A 15,674-nucleotide genomic window follows, 5' to 3' on the forward strand; every position below is an offset into this window, starting at 1 on the left:
TTTTGTTGCTTGCACCACCCAATGTTCCAAGGAGTGGGTCCAGCGTCCCTTTTCTCCGAACCCTCTGTTACAGCGCAGTGTGCAAATCATGTCCTGCCGTCCTCACATCTTCATTTTGCAGACCGGTCTGGGGGTTTAATGTCATAAGTGGTCCTTCCTCAACCCAGTTCCAGGCTGGCTCCAGGGTGACGAAAAATTTAGGCAGGCCGGAAATAAGAGCATATATATGAGCCACATCACCCTCAGTTTAGACTTGGCCTCCAGGAACAACTGACGTTGCTGTTGCACCGTTAAGGTATAGTCCGGAAAGATCGTTACTGTAGCAGATTGATAAGTAAGGTGCTCCGCTCATCTCGCTGACCTGAGGACGGCATCTCTGTCTGCATAATTAAAAACCCGCACTATGAACGGCCACAGCAGGGCCCCCACTGGGGGTCGAGCTGTTAATGTCCTGTGAGTGCATTCCACGATAAAACATTGTGAGACCACATCTTTGGGGACCCAACTCTGCAGCCAGTCCCACATGAATTTAGGAGGGGTAGTACCTTCCAGTCCCTCTGGAAGTCCCACCACTATTTTGTCTCTTGCCCAGCCCTCCACGTTGCAGCTTTGTTACGTGTTTTTCATGTGTCTTTACTGTGTCTTTTGTTTCAGGGAGCCGCCCCTCCACCTCTGCGACTATGTGTGTGGTGGTGCGAAGGTCTTGCCTGATGAGGGACAGATCAACCTTGAGTTGCCCTCCATAGTTACTTTCAAATCATTGATTGCCTATAAGTTAGCTGCTGTCTGAGCCACACTCCCAGGACTGGGGGCCCCACTGACCGCTTCTGCTTCACCCCCTGGGCCGCTCTGCTTGGCATATTTGTCGATTTCTTGTTGTACCGACGTACCCACTGTTTTATTGCACCCATCTCGGTGCCAGCGCGGCCTCAGTTTTCTTTGTTCACTGTGTCCCGCAATGTCCCAATAAAAGGAGGGGAGCCCCGGATCTTTCTCCAGCCCCCCTGCGATGCAGCCAAATCATGCAATAGGGCAGGGTTCTACCCCCTGGCGTTGGACAGGCTCCTCAAGTCTCTGCCACTGGGCCTCAAGTGTTCACCTCGCCCCTCCGCTGCCACTTCTCTCCTGCAACCTGGTATCCTCCAGTGTGGTATCGATGCACCAAGTATAGAGTTCCCGCTCCCGACTCTGGTCTAGGGCTCCTTGCGGCCCTCTGGCCTATTAGGCCCCAGTCATTGGACTCAAAACTTAATGTAGGCATTGCGTGTTACAGCCAGTGCTCGTCGCCACCTCCCACTGAGTCCTGCGGAGTGATCCACTCGTCTGAGCCAGCCACAGACAGAGCGTCTTCCTGGCCTGCTCTTCGGCGACCGCCCAAGGCTCACCTCCCACACTCAGTGCACCCCGGGTCCTCCAGCGCCGTAATTCTGGGGCTCCATTGCCAGTTCACTCCAGCCGGTCTTGCTGCTCCGAGCTGGTCTCCATCATCTGCTCTCACTGTCTGCGGCAGCTGCTGCACAGCACGAGGGCCGCAGACCTCTACTTACCTCCGGTTTCCTCTGCTGCCACGATCTTCCATTCCTCAGCGGCCGTGCTAGGCCTCACCACCCTCCTCTGGTTACGGCCTCTCTCCGTCTGCCTTGAGTCGTTTCACAGTCTTCCAGGATCTCCTGAGGCTGCCGCTCAGTATTGATGCTCGGATAATTAAACGGATAGTGGAAGATAGGGTGAGAAGGAGCGTAGAGCCGCACTAGGCTGCGGCCCTCTTAGCCAAATATCCAACCTCGCCCCCCTCAGCTGACCCTTCTCAACTGGACCACCCTCACCACTGACGATACCCTAGGGATCATAAAAATCATCCACTCTGGAACCCCCGTGGACCTCTGCCCCAACCACATCTTCAACCGAGCTGGTGCCCTCATTGCCCACAATTTCTGCCACACCACGAACTGCTCCATCAAGTCCGCCACCTTCCCTGAAGACTGGAAACACACAGAAATCAACACACTGCTGAAAAAAACCTTCTGCCTACCCGACGGTCCTCAAAAATTACAGACCCATTTCACTGCTACTCTTCCCAGCAAAAGTCTTTGAGAAGGCCATCAACACCAAATTCACCAAAACTATCCACACCCTGGACCCCTCCCAATCAGGCTTTAGAAGCAACCAAAGCACCAAGACTCCACACCTCACCGCAACAGACGTCATTGGCACTCTCCTCGACTAAGGGGAAACGCAGCCCTCATCCTCCTGGACCTCTCTGCCGCCTTAAACACCATCTCCTACCACACCCTCTGCACAAGTCTCCACAACTCTGGCTTCAGGGGCAAACCTTATAGTGGATCCTCCCCTCCGTCACATGCTGAACCCAGAGAGTCAAGCTCCCACTGTGTTCCTCAGAACCAGACATCAGCTGCAGAGTTCCTCAGGGCTCCTCTCTGAGACCCACCTTCTTCAACATGTACATGGTCCCCCTTGCAGACATCTTCCGAAACCACGGACTAAACATCATCTCCTATGCCAACAACACCCAGCTGTTTCTCTCCCTCAACAATAAACCTACAGCCACTAAGAGCAACTTTCACAATGGGATGAAGTCAAGTGCCACCTGGATGAACGAGCTGCCTCAAACTCAACTCCCAAAAAAACAAAGTCCTCATCTTGGACACCACCCACTCCACCTGGGATGACCCCTGGTGGCCCGCAATACGAAGAACACCTCCATCAAGCCGCTGACCACACACCTTAGCTCGGCATCATTCTTGACTCCTCGATCTCAATGAACTGCCAAATCAATTCTGTTTCATCCTCTTGCTTCCACACGTTCTGCCTGCTTCTGAAGATTTTCAAGTGGATTCCCACAGAGTCTAGGAGAACAGTCACGCAGGCACTCATCAGCGTCAAGCCCAACTATATGCCTGCACCACCCAAAAACTCCAAAATAAATTGCAGAGAATCCAGAACGCCTCTGCCAGACTTATCCCGAACAGCCCCCACCACAGCCACATCTCCGGGCACCTGAGAGACCACTGGCTCCCGATCAACAAAAGAATCACCTTCAAGCTCCTCACGTATGCCCACAAGGCCCTCCACAACATTGGACCTGCATACTTCAACCACCGCCTTTCCTTCTACACACCCACCAGACATCTCTGCTCCACCCAACTAGCACTGGCCACTATCCCAAGAATCCGCAAGACCTCAGCTAGAAGAAGATCCTTCTCCATACCTCACTGGGCAGACCTGGAATTCTCTACCACTATATCTCAGACAATCACCCTCACTGCCTCAATTCAGGAAGGACCTCAAGTCTTGGCTTTTCGACTGAAGTGCACAACCCCCACCCCAACGCCCTGAGACCCTAATGGGTGAGTAGCCGCTCTCTTCAAGAACCCTGATTGATTGATTAATTGCTTTTGCATTAGGCTACCAGAGGTTTAAGCACAAATTAGTTTATTCACTTTTGTGGTTCATCATGACAAGAATTGTGGATGTTGCCTGAGAGGTGCTTTCACCCCTCTCAACCAATAACCTTAATTTCTTACACCACTCCAATCTAATCCATTTTTGGGAAGTTATTGGACACCAAACATCTAAGATGTACTATTTCTACTCCAATCAAAACAATTTTGGGAAAGGTGTTCGGCACTAAAGGTATAAGATTTACTATTACCACCACAACCAAAACCATTTGGGGATGGAGTTGAAAACTAAAGGGTTACAATTTACTATTTGCACTCCAATCTAGTCCATTTTGAGGAAGGTGTTAGGTGCTAAAGGGGTTAAATGTACTATGTCCACTCCAATCTAAAAAAGTGTGGGGAACTTCCTTGGACATTAAAGGGGTCAAATGTACAATTCCTCCTACAATTTAATAATTTTGGGAAGAGCATTGGACATTAAAGTGGTAGGATTTATTATTCCCACCAATTAACATCGTTTTGAGGAAGATTTTGGATGCTGTATGGTAACATTTTCTATTCCTACTCCCATCTAATCCATTTTGTGTAAGATGGTAGTAAAGAAGTAAAACTTAACATTCCTACAATGCAGTATAATTATTTTTCAAATTCATAAATAGCAATGGCAAATAGATCACAATAAATGTTATTTACATTACATATTTGAAATTTTAGCTAAATACTCAAAAAATACCATTAACACAATGCTAAATAAAACATAACACAATATGAACCACATTAAAAAAAATTGAACATTGAAAAATTATTTTTAATTCAAATGGAAACAGATAAAGTAAAAGCAATAATATACGCAAAATATTTATAAGCTAAATCATTTTAATTTTCGGATACAATTTTAGCAAAACTTTTATACAGATTACAACCTGACAGCTAAAAAATGTAATATTAAATAAAAAACAATACGAATTTTCAAAAATACACATATAGTAAAAACTAAAATATATTTTAATTATAGCTAAAAATATGCAATAAATTTAAATATTAAAAATTGTTTCAGGATGTATTTAAAACTATAAATAAAGATTTAACACTTCAAAAAACAATTTACAATATTAAATCTTAAATTTAAAATGTACCTTTTCTAGACAAAAATTAAAAATGTAGTACTTAAAATGTGAAACATTAAATAAAATATAAATATAACAACAAATACTTCAAAATCAGCCCCCACTCTACTATGAACCCAGCATCACCCTAATAAAAATAGTGTTAATACATTTTCTCAATTAAAAAATAAGAAAGTAAGGGCCAGATGTATCATCTAACCCTTTTGCGATTCGGTAATAGTGATTTCTTAAAAATCGCAAATGCTATTACCGAATCGCAAATAGCGATTCTGAGCCCATTCACACCTATGGGCCTGTAGGCCCATATTTGTGAATTTTTTGCATTTCCCAAATTGTGAATTCCTAACTGGAATTCGCAATTTGGGAAATGCAAACCCCAGGGTGCTGGGGGCCTAAGACCCCTCTGCTGCACCTCAAAAGAATAATTTAGGACATGTAAGGCGCACACATGCCAAAGGGGCATGTGTGCGTTACATGTCAATTTTAAAAATGCATTTTTTATGCATTTTTTAAATTAGCACATGGTTACCACCAAATTTTACTTGGTGGTAATTACGATTCCTTAATGCCCACTTCGCATTGACGAAAAGCTTGATACATGTGCTTAAGAAATCACAAATAAGGATTCCTCATTTGCGATTTCTTATTTAGAGAATCACAATTTGTGATTCTCTAACTGGGCTCACAATTTTAAGGAATCGCTATTTAAAGAAATCGCTATTTTACCGATTCCTTAAAATTGCATAGCGAATTCCTTTCATACATAATGAAAGGCATTTTTGCATTCGCAAACGACCATTCGCATTGTTTGCGAATGCAAAAACGCTTGATACATGTGGCCCTAAATCACAATATTAACATTTTAACTTAAATATTTAATAAATAAACATTTTCAATTAATACAACAAATTTAAAAAAAAGAAATTATAAAAGGTACAGAAAAAACAATGTATAATTTCAAATTAAATTTAATTATTACGATAATAGTTAATTATATTTTAAATTAAACATTGCCACAAAATTTAAATAAAGTAAAGGGATAGCAGGCACTGCTGGTGGACTCCAGTAACCACAACCCCTTGCTGCAGGCGGACCAGGGCCCTTTTGTTGATGCTATAAGGTGCTAAAAAGAATCACACAGTGTGCGAGAGCAAAGACCACTGGTAGGCCTGTGGACTTTAGGAACCATAGTGCTCTGCTGCAGGAGGTTTGGGGCCTTTTTGCAGTGGCAGAAAGTGCTGCGGTGGGTCTCACAGTTCAGGAGAGCAGAGACCGTAGTTGGATCTGTTGACTTCAGGAACCAGACTCCTTTACTGCGGGGGGACTTTGATTGGCACTATAAAGCACATCTACAAGTCCTGTAGGGCACAAAAGCAGAGAATGCAGTTCAGCCTGATAACTCCAGGAACCTGAGTCCTATGATGTAGGAGGGGTGGGGACTTTTTGTCAGTGCTAAAAAGCACTACTACAAGTTTTGTAGTGCAGGATGTGCAGGGGCAGCACCCAAGCAAAAAACAGGCCAAGAATGGACCTGTCTGCACCTGTCACTGCCCGAAGGTTGCTATTAATGAATAATGGGTAAGTGTAAGGCTTCTGGGTCACCTTTGAGAGAAGGTAAAACCTTGTCCAGTCATGGTATTTTCTAGCATGCTTTTGGAGTGATTTTACAAGACATTGAGCAAGCAGAAAGGTGCATGCCTTTTGCAGTGACTTACCCTTGTCTATGCCACTGTGTGTTGTTACAACTGAAACCTAATTCATGACTTTATCATTATTCCCTCTGGTGAGCATCAAAATGTAATCCTCTTTTATTGTTTGTCTCAGGACCAGTACCCTCACACAAAAGAAAGTCTAATAGGCCAGCTAAAACATTACCCCCTAATGAACCTGTTGGGATCAGCAAATCTTAGAATGAAGCTCAAGACCGTTCTGCTTTGCTGTGTACTAGGCTTAAATCTTTGCAAATTGAATTTCTGATTCTGTTGTGTTCATGTTTAGAGGCAATTTAGAGGCAGGTTGCTATGCTTGTGACTGGGAAGAAAAGGTGAACACCAGATTTGCCCAACCACACTTCTACCTTGGCTGGGAATTTCCAATCACAGCCTGTTAGTAAGGAGTGGCCGGATAAGGGGGCAGGTTCCCAGGTTGAGGGCACGTCAGTCACAGTTACACTAGCAGGGAATCAAATGTCACCCTAGGGAACCCACATGACAAACACTTCAGTAGGAGGCTCTGGGCTAGCAGTTACAGCAGAGCAATTGCCTACACCAAAAAGTATTGGAATTAACTTGCCCCAATGCCTGCCAACATGTAGCAGTTGTAGCCAATGTGCCATTTTAAGAGCATTTTTGAGGCAATCCACAATTCAGCTTAAAAGCAAAGTTACACATTGGCTTAAACATAATTCTGCTTTTAGGGCGAGGTAATCCAGTGACATTTTGATGATCTGAAGGTCCCACTAGTTAGGACCACTAGCTAAATAATTTGTAGCAGACTGCGGTTCTTCATTTTAGATATCCTTATTGTTAGACATTGGGTGTCTAGTTGTCAGAGGTATGCACCAAGTCCAAGTAGGTCCACAATCCTAGTAAGGGTAAGTCAAAACACAACCTAAATTATCCTGTGCTCACCCTCCGGTAGCTTGGCACAGAGCAGGTAGGCTTAACTTTGAAGCCAATGTGTAACTCATACAGTATCACAGTGGAAATACCACAAAAAAGTACTCCACATCACTTTAGGAAAATAGATAATATTTATCTGAATAAAATAAGACCAAAACAACAAATATCCAATATCCACAAGTCAAGATATCACTTTTTAAAGGTTTAAATGAGTGTCAATCTTTAAGAATCAGTGGTTATGTCCTTTTAACACACAGTACCTGGGATGCATCAAAAATAACGACTCAGAGGGGCTGCAGAGGAGGAGATGCATCAAAAAGTAAAGTGATTCATTGATTTTTCTGGTGCGGCAAAGGCGATGTGTTGTTTCTTTCCACAATGCAAGATGATGTGCTAGTTTCCAGGAGCGCAGCCTTGGTTCCTCACTGCGACTCAGGAATATTTTGACACCTAGGAGAATGCCTGAAAAACCCAGGACAAGTTGAGCAGAGGCAACAGGTGCTACGTTGATCTGGCAGGTGATGCAGTAATTTTCAGCTATGGAGCAGGTACTGCGTTAATCTTACAGGCGTTCCATTACATTTTTGCAGGTGTTGCGTCAATTTTCTGACAATCTGGAATTTCTTCTCTTTAGTGTAGTCTTTGATGGGCCTGAGACCTCATAACAGGAGTCAAGCTCAGTCCAAGCCCTTTAAGAGGACTTCAGGAGGAAGGTAGAGTCCTTCCAGCAGAGTCATGGGTCAGCAGGCAGCGGGGCAACAAGCATGCCGGCAGTCTTTCCAGCAAAGCAGTCCAGATGAGTCATTTGGGATAAATACATATACAATTTGTATCCAAGTGAAAATATTAATTAATCACTGATTTTTTTTAAATAATTTTATTAATGATACTTAATGTAAATAAATGTTCCTCTCTCTTTGTCTCGCTCTACTGTTTCAAAAGAGTGTAGCCAGTTTCCTACTTAACAAATTTATCAACCAAGATACATTTAACACATAAATTATACAAAAACATCAACATATAAAATATACATACACATCTCAGTGCTGAATGCATAATAGCTTGACACATACCACTTGATACTCAAAGCTCAAAACTTCTCTTGCACTAACAGCTTGCAGCAGAGTTTCTTAATACATATGGGCTGCTAAGCCTTTTTCAAGCGAGCAGTGTTCCAAACTGAGGTAGTAATGATTATTACCGCCACTCCTAGGCATGTATTCCTGTTAATTATTTGCAGTATATTCCCATATCATAGTTTTATAGTTCCAAAATTCATAGCACTCCTCAGGTTGATAGTCGACGCGTTTCAGCCCTCCAAGTTCAGGCCTCATCAGGACATAGGAAGCGGTATCTATATTTGCAATTTTGAGGTATATTACTTTTTAGTCATAATTTACATTGCAACATAATCGTTGTCTCCAGGGGCACTTCACACCCTGTTCTCCATTATGGCTAGTCAACACCTTATCAGTGTTCCATCGTTTCTCGAGACCAAATCTCAATAGCACTTGTGTGAGATAAAACAATAAAGTCCATACTCTATTTCCTTACATTTTATTCCGAGCCACATGCAGTGATAAAACCATTACAGTATTTTCCCTGGTGGTACTTGCACGCATTAGCCACATCATAATTAAAAGAACAAAATTTATCTAGGTGTCGCACACATCTTATATATTCTACATACCATGTGCACTCAGTGACCTTTTTAGCCATGCACGTATATTTATAGTGGCTGACCTTTTTAGTGTTTTCAAATAGGCATGTTCTTATTAGCGAGACATCTGAAGAATCTGGGGAATGCACCTCAGCTCTGATTAGCAGTGTTAGAGAGCACAGAGTCCAAAAGCCATCAAAACAATTAGGTCAGAAAAAGAGGAGGAGGAAGGCAAAATGTTTGGGGTGGCCCTTTAGGGAAGGCCATTTTCCAACACTTATCCGGCAGATGGCATGTTAAAGGATACACAGTTATCCTTTAGACATATTCAAGTGCTACCACTGACTTTCTTCAACAGGTATTTGAGTCTTGATAGATGACGTCAAGGCATGCTTCAACCCACTCTCCGTCGTAGACTAAAACTGCATTTGCATCCACAAATATCTTCTGCCATTGCTGATATATGTGTAAATGACTGACAAGAGGACTTTGCTAATTTAGGATGGAGTAACAGGGAGGGGGGTTTCCAGGAATTGAATGTTTTAACTAGTTCCACAAAATTCATGATTGCCAGCTGAAATGTTGCAGGTATTTCAGCAAAACTAAATAATTGGGTAGTATTTAATTACAACGGTGACAACATTATGATGAAGGAAACGTGGGCCACCGATAATATATGAATATGCCTGTATTTTTGGTGGCTGTGACCTTTTCATCTCCAGGCAGAGTCAAAGCAAAGTTTGTGACCTGGTTTAGAACTTCTTTGCCCTCCGTGATAACACCCTTATCTGTCAACTGCTCTCCCTCCCAGGCTTTTTTACACACATGACGAGGTAATGTCACAATCATGTTAATTCATTTTTACAATGATGATTTTTTTCGGCAAGGATATTGTAAACTTATCAATGTAAACTTTTAGATAACTGTTAGAAATCAGGTTTTTGATTCAGTGGCCCCTACTCAAGCAACAGCCACAAAAGTCACTGAATTAACCTGTGCTTAACTCTCTGGTAGATTGGCACAGAAGCAGTCAGACGTAACTTAAAGGCACTGTGTTGAGTATTTATGCAGCACACAACCAGTGATAAAGTGAAAACACAAAAATCCCACACCTATAGAGAAAAATTGAGAAAATGTTAAGTAATACAATGACACAAGCAAATGAAATCCGGAGGTTAACAATTTTTTGTGAAAAATAGCACCTAGTAGATCAAAGTGCCAACCGCAGGTATCTGGTTTGTATGAGACTGGGGCAAAGTCAAAAGTTAGGCTGACTGCAATGGAGTGTGGTTCAGATTCACAAGGTGGATTCGGCCCTGCCTCTGCTTACGTTCTTACTTAGAAGACATTTTGAAGAAAAGTCCAGGAGAAGGTAGAGTTCAATGAGCAAGGCAGCAGGCTGTGTCTGAGAAGGGGTCATTGTTGCTAGCGAGAGCTGGACAAGGTCTTGGTGAAGCAGTTGATGATGCCAGGCAAAGATCAGAGCGGGAGAAGCAAGATTCCCAGGCCGAGAAGGCTGTCATCGTCGAGAGGGATCTTGTTGCCATCGAGCCTTCTGAAGATTTTTACCTTCAGACTTAGACAACTTTTTGGAAATCGAGAACCTCCAGCGGCACAGAGCTTCTAGCCATATCCCAAAAGAGCTGCACGCGGCTGTATACAGTCCCTCAAGGTCCCGCTGAACAGGATTTGCTGCTGCGGTGAGCAATGTAGTGGGAGCTACCACAAGGTCAGTCTGACCAGCAATGCACATTGGGTGGATTAGCTGGCAGGTAGGTCTGTGAAAAGTCTGAACTTTTAGGGATAGGCAGGAGCGGCACCTCTGACACAAATTTAAAGGGTCCAAGACCTGGGTGGGGCAGCACTTGGGGGGGTTAGGACTCAGTTCATCACAGACTAGGTGCAGGGTTTAAGGTCTCTGGAGCTTGTTCTGTTCCTGTAGCTCACGCAGGAGGCCAGCCTACTAGCCCTTGGAGTTACTTTGGTAGTCCTGGGTCAAGGGAGATGATCCTTCAAGTAGCAGGGTAGTCCTCTGGTAGCAGCAGGGCCATCCTCTGAAGTAAGTACAAAACATTCCGTCTGAAGCCTTTCACAGGTCCAGGAGTGTACTGAAGAGTTGGTTCCCAAGGTCCAATGTTTATAACTAGTGCCAGTCTTTGAAGTGGGGATGACATCCTCTCTACCCCCACATCTGGTTCTGGAATGTTCTTCCCTTCCTTTGCCAAGGGTCTAAGAAGTCTGCAGAGACAAAAGACTGGTGCCATGTTCCTTTGTGTGCTGGAGCACCCCTTTGCCCCTTTGAAATGTAAGTGGGACAGGGAACAGCTCCACTCAGCAATCATGGCAGCATGGCCCATTCTGCCAACATCCAGTCCCCTTTTGTCTCACTGTCTGGGAGGAGTACACATTGGCCAACTGTCAAGCTATTGAAAGTCATGTGAAACAGGCAGAAGGTAACAAATGTTTAGGACAAACTAATGCTAACTTTCTTAAAATGCCATTTTAAAAATAACAACTTAAAGTCTGACTTTACCATTAAAGAGGATTTTAAATTAGAATTCATTGGAGCCCAAACTTGACATCCCTTTCCGTTCCCAATCAAAAGTTAGCACTTATTAAATGTAATTAGGTAAGTCAATGTTATCCAATTAGAGTGATAGGCCTTACAATATGGAAATCAAATATAGGTGTTTATTTAGTACCAGGATAAGTAAAACTTAAAAACACATATCCTACGTTTTAAATACAACGCACCTGTCTTGCTAGCTGTTTAGGGCCTAACTTAGCTGTGACTTATATGTTTTAAAAATGAAGATTTAGGCCTGTCAAAAGGTTTATTTTGCCACACCAAATTGGCAGTTTTAAAACTGCACTGGCCGGCATGAGATTTGTTAAAGTGCTACTTAAGTGAGTGGCTTAATGAGTGCTGCAGGCCCACTGGTAGCATTTAATTTACAGGCCCAGGTTACATTTAGTACCATATAATGTTGTCTTATAAGTAAATTAAATATGCCAACAGTACTATGTTTTAAGGAGAGAGCACTCACTTCAGCACTGTGTCATAATGACAACAAATACAATACTCAGAAAACAGGAGGGGTGAAGGCAAATATTTTAGGGGAAGACCACACCAAGGATAACATGTGTTCCCTCCCCCCATCTGATAGTGTGGAGAACTACCCACCCGCATAGGAATTCTCATCACTAAGAAAGAAGATCCTGGTAAAACATTTAGCATTTAAGTGGTCAGTCCCAGCATGGTTTTCCACTATAAAGTACATTCCCTGTAGGGAGATGGACCACCTCAACAACTTGGGAATTTCACCCCTCATTTGCATGAGGCACCTGAGGGGCCTGAGGTCTGTCTGAACCCAGAGATGAGTTCTAAACAGGTATTGTTCCAGCTTCTTTAGTGCCTAGACCATAGCAAAATCCTTCCTCTCAATTGCACTCCACCTCTGTTTTCTGGGAAGTAACCTGCTACTGATGAAGGCTACTAGTTTCTCTAAGCCCTTTTCATTTAGCTGTGAGAGCACAGTCCCTATGCCATACTCTGAAGTGTCTGTTTGGGTTAGAAACTCCTTGAAGACGTTAGGGGCTTTGCATACTGGGCAGTACATATGGGATCCCTGAGGGTGTCAAAGGCTTTCTGGGAGGTCTCTGTCTATGTTAACCTCTTGGGCTGCTTCTTAGAAGTCAGCTCAATCAAGGAAGCAACAACCTCCAGTAATATCCAATAGGTCCTAGGAAGGCCATCACTTCAGTCTCAGTCTTGGGGGTTCACAAGCCAGGATAGTCTCATTTATGGCATTGAGGGGCTAGACTTTGCCGCTGCCAACCAGGTTTTCCAGATACCTCACAAATTACTGTCCTAGCTGGCGCTTGCTAGACTTGTTAGTCAGGTCTGCTGCAGGATCTGAAGCATCTTTTGGAGGAGTAATCAGTGGTCCTCCCAGCTGAAGCTAAAGCCTGCAATGTCATCCAGGCCAGCAGCACTGAAAGCCTCCATCTCAACCAGGACTCTGTTAACCAACCTCTGCAAGCTGCCAAGGGCATTCTTTAACCCAAAGGACATTACTTTAAACTGGAAGTGACCCGCTAAGGTGGAGAATGCAAGCCTCTCCTTAGCCTCCTTGATTACGGCAATCTGCCAGTATCCTAATGGTTATATCAAAGGTACTGAAGAACTTTGCAGCTTCCATCCTATATATGAGCTTATCAGCTCAGGGATGTGGTGAGAATCCGTTTTTGTAACTGAGTTGAGCCCCCTATAGTCCACAGAGAATCTGACTTTTGGACCCCACCCAGAGGAGAAGCTTTGGGTACTATCACCACTGGGCTGGACCAAGGGCTATTGGAGTGCTCAATCACCCCCAATTCCAGCATTGTGGACACTTTCTCCTTAATGCTGGCTCTCACCTTGTTAGACAATCTGTAAATCTTGTTCTTTACCGGCATCCTGTCCTCAGTGTCAATATCAGGGGTACACAGATTAGTGAGCCCAAAGGTCATTAAAAATGAAGAGACAACCTGTCCCAGCAAGTGGCAACAATGCCTCTGCTGCCTTCGGGTCAGAGTTGGGGAGAGGTTGATACCTACTACTAATCCATCTTGATCTTTAGAAAACTCAGGTCAGGCAGAGTTCCACTCTCCTGTTCCACTCTATCATCTGTCACTAAAAGCATAGTGACTTCAGACCTCCCATAGTGGGGTCTGAGGCAGTTAACATGGATGACACTTAAGTGGTTCCTGAGGGTCTTGAGGTCCACCAGGTAGGTGACCTCCCACTTTCTCTCCTTCAACTTATAAGGCCTGGACCAATGGTCTTGTAGTGCCCACAGTGCCTCTGGCATTTTTTGGCCAAGCTGGAACTCGACCAGATTGGCCTTCTGGTCATACCAGAGCTTCATCAATTCCTGGCTGACTTCCAGGTATTCAGTGGTCTTCTTCCAGAAGTCCCCCGTCTGTGTCTTGCTCCTACCCCTCCTTTCCAAAGCTGAAAGGTTCCCTTGCAGGTTTCCATACAGGAGTTCAAAGGGACTAAATTCAACTCCTTTCTGTGACACTTCACTATAGGTAAAGAGAAGACATGGTAAGATGATGCCCCACTTCCACCTCATGGGTTCAAGGAGTCCCATAATCATGCCTTTAAGGGTCTTGTTGAACCTTTCAACAAGTCCATTGGTCTGAGGGTGACAGGTTTGGAGAACTTGTAAGCTACTTCACACTCATATTACATTAACTTCATGAAGTCTGACATTAGGATTATAAAACTGTCAGAAACTGCTTCTTTATGGAACCCCACCAGGGCAAGAATCTTCAGCAGAGCCAATTTCTACTGCAGGTGTAGTCACAGTCCTCAGAGATATAGCCTCTGGGTATCTAGTGGCATGGTCCACCAAGACCAAGATGAACCTGTTACCCATGGCAGTCTTGGGGTCCAGTGGCCCAGTAATGTTGGTGCCCACCCTTTTAACCCCTAGGCTGCCAGGCTTTTTCCCTCTCAGGTGTCAGGCCGTTTTTTGGCTATTAGGGGCAGGGCGCGCTTATGCCCTCATAATAATTTTTTGTCCACATAAGCTACCCATGCCAAATTTGTGTCCTTTTTTTCCAACATCCTAGGGATTTTAGAGGTTCCCCTGAAGGAGGCCAAGAAATTAGCCAAAATACAGTGAAAATTTCATTTTTTATTTTTTTAAATGGGAAAAAAGGGCTGAGGAAGAAGGCTTGTGTTTTTTCCCCTGAAAATGGCATCAACAAAGGATTTGCGGAGCTAAAATCACCAGTTTCCCAGATTTCAGGAACAGGCAGACTTGAATCAGAAAATAAAAAATGTCAACACAATTTTGGCATTTTACTGGGACATACCCCATTTTTACAATTTTCTGTGCTTTTAGCCTCCTTCCAGTCAGTGATAGAAATGGGTGTGAAACCAATGCTGGATCCCAGGAACCTAAACATTTCTAAAAAGTACTCAAAATTCTGAATTCAGCAATGGGTAATTTGTGTAGATCCTACATGAGTTTCCTACAGAAATTAACAACTGAAATAAAAAAAATATTGAAATTGAAGAAAACAATTGCCATTTTTCTCTACGTTTTACTCTGTAACTTTTTTCCTGCGATATCAGATTTTTAAAGCAATATACTTGTAGGTTCATCAAGAACCCTAGGTACCCAGAGCCAATAAATGAGCTGTACCTTGCAGTGGGTTTTCATTCTATACCGGGTATACAGCAATTCATTTGCTGAAATATAAAGAGTGCAAAAATAGGTATCAAGAAAACCTTTGTATTTCCTAAATGGGCAGAAGATAAGGTGTTGAGGAGCAGTGGTTATTTGCACATCTCTGAATTCCGGGGTACCCATACTAGCATGTGAATTACAGGGCATTTCTCAAAAAGACGTCTTTTTTACACACTCTCCTATATTTGGAAGGAAAACATTTAGAGAAAGACAAGGGGCAATAACACTTGTTTTACTATTTTATGTTCCCCCAAGTCTCCCAATAAAAATGTGACTTGTGTGGGTGGGCATAGCGCCTGCTTCAGGAAATGCCCCAAAACACAACGTGGACACATCACATTTTCCCAAAGAAAACAGAGGTGTTTTTTGCAAAGCGCCTACCTGTGGATTTTGGCCTCTAGCTCAGCCGGCATCTAGGGAAACCTACCAAACCTGTGTATTTTTGAAAACTAGAGACATAGGGGAATCCACGATGGGGTGACTTGTGGGGCTCTCACTGGGTTCTGTTACCCAGAATCCTTTGCAAACCTCAAAAAGTGGCTTTCCTCACATTTCGGTGACAGAAAGTTCTGGAATGTGAGAGGAGCTACGAATTTCCT

This window comes from Pleurodeles waltl, chromosome 3_1, assembly GCF_031143425.1.
Source record: "Pleurodeles waltl isolate 20211129_DDA chromosome 3_1, aPleWal1.hap1.20221129, whole genome shotgun sequence".
NCBI classification, from domain to species: domain Eukaryota; kingdom Metazoa; phylum Chordata; class Amphibia; order Caudata; family Salamandridae; genus Pleurodeles; species Pleurodeles waltl.